This window comes from Vigna umbellata, chromosome 11 (assembly GCF_029865625.1).
Source record: "Vigna umbellata cultivar VRB3 chromosome 11, Vumbellata_1.0, whole genome shotgun sequence".
NCBI classification, from domain to species: Eukaryota; Viridiplantae; Streptophyta; class Magnoliopsida; order Fabales; family Fabaceae; genus Vigna; species Vigna umbellata.
The window spans coordinates 4734235-4739801 of NC_142175.1; the positions used below are offsets into that span (position 1 = coordinate 4734235).

Consider the following 5567-nt stretch of genomic DNA (forward strand, 5'->3'; position numbering starts at 1 on the left):
TTAGGTCCCATATTATTTAGCCTTTGGTACCAAGGCAGTTTTGGACCAAGAGTTATAGCAAAATTGTTTCTTGGGGATGTAGTTGGATATAAATGTCAACAGCCGGTTATGCTCAAACAACACTTGTGGGTGAGAGGACGCTCTCTAGGGTTCTTTCACGAAAATGAGGTTTCTAATTTTTGAAACCCAAAATGATGCCCGCACAATCAAAATCCATGCAACCCCATATGACTTCCATTTTCACGTTATTTTCAATTTTTAGAATCTCTAATAATTTCTAAGGTGAAGAAAATAAAAGTATTAGTTATTTAATAATTTTTAACTTAATAATTTCTATGTAAGAAATAGGAATATTAGTTATTTAATAATTTCTAATTTGTAACTGGAAAATAGGAACATTAGTTATTTAATTATTTAATAATAATAATGATAGTAATAATAATATTATTAATAGTAATAATGATATTATTATTATTATTAATTCTAAAAAATATATTGTTTTAATTATTTAATAATTTTTTTAAAATTTAATATTTCAAAATAATTTTTACCAAAAATTATTTTATTCTCAAAAATCATTTTATATCACCATTGTCATTAAGGATAATTTAGTAATCTTCATTTCTTATTTATTTACAACTTTTTTTTATTTGTTCCAAATCAAATTCTACCTTAACTTTCATCAATTTTACTTTTCAATTCACTTTCACTTACCTCCAAACTCCTTAAAAAAAACACTCAATTTATTCTCAAATCCTCTTAAATCCATTCATTCTCTTTCAAATGTATCTCTTGAAGTGAACACACCCTAACAAATCTATGAAAATTATAAAATACTTATATTCATCTTTCACTTGAATACTTATAGAATATAATATAGCGAGTGTTAGAACTCTTACGGTTAGACTTTCTCCTCGTGTCAATTTAGAGTTTGGATTTGCCTCAAAGATTAGATCCGTACACCTTAGAACAACCTGGGTCATTCTTGGTAAGAACAAGTTGAAATTTTATTTGAATTTTCAGTTAATTTTAAAACAAATATCATTTAACTTTTATATTGATTGGAGTGACTTTATAAAAAGAAATGCAACCATATCAAATAGTAAGGAACCTTGGTCCTAAGTGCAACAAGGTAAGAAAATAGATGGAGCAAATGGTGATCATAAAACTATATTGTTTATTAATTAACTTTTAATAACCTTGTTTCTCTCACCCGCTTTAACTGGGTACATATGAGCATTTGCCTACGTTTAAACCAAATGTTGTGTTGCAGCACAATTGTAGAGGCAAATACATTCATAAGTATTATTCTTAGTGTTTTGAATGCATTTTCCAAACGGTTGTAAGTTCTGAAACATGCTAAAGCAATCTGCTTGACATTTTTGGATGGTGCAGTTTGTGGGCTGTATCAATTTTTCACATCTTTTGATATTTAATCCGGTTGTTCTTGAAATAACTGAAAAATACAAGATAGAATTAGAACAAATAAATTATCAATGAACAATTTAACATTGAATAGGATCTTATCGAAATATTAGAAATTGGGAAATTATATCAAACCTGAAATTATAAGGATAAAGGCAACTATGTGTGAAAAGAAAAACTTAGTCATTTCTAACAAATGTGGTATATCAAAAGCAATAAACTTTACTTGCAATGCTTTTTTTTTTGTAATATATGTTCAATCGACATGCAGCTGTTTGTTTAAATAGAGGTAAAAGTCTCTTTGAATTCCTTGAAGATTGGGGTGGTGCAATGCACTGATTGTAGTAATTAATTTTTGTGTAATTGTATTTTAATTATATGATGTTATATTAGACAAATCATAATTATATATAATTAAATTTAATATAAATTATATTTCATTTATTATATTTTAATTGATTATATATTTTAATATATAAATTTAGAATATAGAAGTTATATATTTATTTATCATAGTTACATATGTTAAACTTAATAAATATATTATATTTTTAAATAACTTCATTCTAAATATAACTGTCATTACATAAAGATTTCATAAAAAAAATTAAAAAAACCAAAGAAGAAAAAAAACATTGGGAACCACGTTAAATCTATGATAAAATTATATCAAACTTATAAGGAAACCATTTTGATTTTGAACTCCATGTGCTAGGAAAAAGGCATTATTCAGTGCATTAAAAAATATTTATCACTATATATCTATTCCTCTCACGTTTAATGCCTTTAACTTTTAGAAGCTTTTGCTTTGGAGAATTTATTATTATCTTTTAATTGGCTTACTCCTATGCTAAATTGTAATTTAAATATTTTCATTATGCTTGTAAATATTAAAATATTCTCTTTCATTAGGTATATTAGTCTTTAGAAGTTATTTTTAATTCTTCTCAAAAACAAACTTCCTTAAACATTAAGGATTAGAACTTCTTTAAACATTAAGGATTAGAAATATATGAGTTGAATGTTATTGTTGTAAACCTTACAAACTAATAATAATGGGAGTGACATCTTCCAAAAAAGATATATCGACCATGAAACACTATTATCAAAATTCTTAACAAGAGAAAATTCATTCACAACACAAGTATTATCATGATTATAAACTATTATCATGATTATGAACTCTATCCCAGACAGGTTCCACCAGTTGCACTAAAGAGTTATTAACTCTATTTTGTATTATAAATGAGATTTTTAAAAACCTTATATTAAATTAGGTATATATTATATTTAATATATTATTTAATGTATACATGATTGTTTCATTAATTATATTTAATAAATACCTTATTATACATGCTCAAGTTTACTTTGACGCTTTATTATAAATTTTCAAAGTTTTATGAATTTATTTAAGTATTATTATATAAAGTTGTTAATTTTTTGTCATAAAAGATTAAAATAAATTATTGATATAAGTCCTTTTTATTTATGGTATTGTTGTAATTTATAATTTTATTCTAATTATGATTTGTATATCTTTAATCATATGGTGTATATATTACTTAAAAAAACATGTTCTCATTTTTTTTTGTCTTCTGCTCAAGGTAAAATATGAAGATGCAATATAAAATATACATCACATGTTAAATTATGTGATAAGCGATTTGATGTGGAAAATTTTATTTACACTTAACACCTTCGGTAAGTTTATTTTTTGTTTTATTTTAAAATTTTAAGCCTATTCATCATAATATATTTTGTCGATGTTGACATGCTGATGGATGATTTTGGTCACTTATTGGCTTTGGGAAGTTAAGATATGAAGTTAATTTGATCATCTCAAGGATCGAATCAATCGAAATGTAACTTTGAAGTTAGGTAAAAAGATTATGGATAACTTTGTTTTCGAGACTTTGGTTAATAATTAAGGTCCAACTATATTTTAGTTGTATTAATCAGGTTTAGTTTTTAACAGAGATAACTTGGTGGTGCCTCAATTGTAGTTTTTTCAACATTTATGGCCTAATTATCAAATTGATCTCAAAATTAATTTATATTAAAATTTATTAACACACTTAACAAGATTAAAATCTAAGATTAAAAAACGATGTAATTCAAGGTTGGCTAACAGACTAAATGTAGTTGTTCTCTTCTATTTAGATATTTAAATGTAGGTCTTCAGAGATTTGAGATAATGTAGATTTCACTTTGCAAGCTCTTTCTAAATTTTTTTTGTCTTCAATTACCACTTACACACAATTGACATGGATATCACTACAAAAATAATATAATTTAAGAGGGGTTTATTCTCGGTATTTTTTAAAACCCCCTTAAATTCTTGACGGTTTTGTTAAAACTGCCTAAGTTTTAAATTTTTATTTTTTAAATACTTGTTGGCGGTCTGTGGGATAAACTGCGGTAACTTTTCTAAAAAAATTTAAATTTCCCCAATTCTTCAGCGAAATCGAACCCTACTTCACTTCGCATCTTCCTATGCCTTTCTAATATCCTTTTTGTTCTCTTTTTTGTTTTTGTCAAAACGTTGTTCTTCTTCTTCCCTTCCTGTAATCTATAAGTTGATTTTCGTTGTTCTTCACTTCCTGCCACCACGCCATAGAATGGGAGCTCGTGTGGAAAGTTTTATTTCTGGTCCAATGAAGCCTCTCTGGAGAAGCGCGCACACTAAAGGGAAACATCAGCGGTTAATTTCGCCCATAGACAACAGTTCCTGAACCGAGGCATATACATATGAGGTGAAAAGTTTATCCCTTTTTGCCTCGTTTGTGACCCGAGGCAGTAACACAGACTTTACTGACTCGGTTAGGACTTGAACCGAGGCAGTAACACAGACTTTACTGACTCGGTTAGGACTTGAACCGAGGCAGTAGAGTAGAGTGTTTTCCACACCGACAAGCTTCAATATTTGAGCATCACCATAGTGTGTTATCACTTCATCACATTCTCCTCCAACAAAAGCCCCAAAATTTAAAACAAGTATCTAACTTTCTTAGCACATGAAAACAAAGAACAGTGCGAAGACTTTTTAAGCTTTTATCATGGAGCCATGTTTGTGATGTTGCAATGTTATGTTTGTAGCTCACGATTCTAGCAGGAAGATGATGAGTTGGGAGTCAAAAAATGGGGCCCAGAGAGGAACCACGTGTGCATCGAAGAAGCTGAGCAGAGCGGCAAGGAAGATATGGAAGTAAAGTTTGATTACAGCATTAAGGTATCTGAAAATACTATGTATGATGTTATGCCCACACAACACAACATACATTCTTCCATCTGAACACTGTTGGAAAGACACTTCCCCACCGTTCCTTACATTCTCCTCCAACAAAAGCCCCAAAATCTAAAACAAGTATCCAACTTTCTTAGCACCAAGCCTAAATTTTCCAAACAAGAAGCAGGACAACGAAGCCTAAATTTTCCACCCTAGCCGCTGACGCTTCTCCAATGGCCTACTGCTGCTGACGTTGGTGATGAGCAAAGAGCAACGCTTGCTGTTGCGACATCGACACGGCGGCGGGCTGCACAACCAAATCTGGAGCGGCGACGATGCTCCAGATTTGTCTGAAATCGGGGCGAGCAGGGAGGGCCCACAGTCCGGATGAGGTAGAGGGGCCCACAGAAACAACGTCTTCCTTGGAAGTGTCATCGTCGATGCGTATGCACTTGCCGAGGATGAAGGGCGTGGGAGCGAGGAGTGAGGAGCTGCGGCTTGTGGTCAGAGGCGGAGGAAGGCGAGGAGAGAGACGTAGAGTTGGCCAAAAAAATAGGTACTTACATTTCTTCTTCTTCGAAATGAACCCCCGCTTGATCCTGCTTGACTGGCACTAGAAAGAAGATCCTGCTTGATCCTGCTTGAGTTGGCCAGAAAAATAGGTACTTACACAAGAAAGAATGCGATTAAGGGGTAGAATCAGAGAGAGGAAATGTTCTGCGCGAAATGGACGAGGAAGAAGAAAACTAAAGGTTAAATTTTTTAACCCCCTATACTACCTCGGTTACCAGTTAAACCGGAGGCCTAAACACGTTTTCACACTGGTTCTGGGTGAACCAAAGCAGTAGGTCAGGCTCGAAAAGCTGAAAAGTCTGTTGTGGAGAGGGGTACGTGGAATTGTAGGTTGTTACAC

At 31.3% G+C, this 5567-nt stretch overlaps 1 long non-coding RNA gene across 1 annotated transcript; it reads right to left on the bottom strand.

Annotated features, from left to right (window-relative positions):
• Positions 1 to 1157: 1157 nt before the first annotated feature.
• Positions 1158 to 1651, bottom strand: LOC148190822 (uncharacterized). The gene is made up of 2 exons (XR_015782961.1): positions 1561 to 1651; positions 1158 to 1456 (listed from the first exon to the last, which is right to left on the bottom strand). It is a non-coding gene; the product is annotated as an uncharacterized LOC148190822 (long non-coding RNA).
• Positions 1652 to 5567: the final 3916 nt, after the last annotated feature.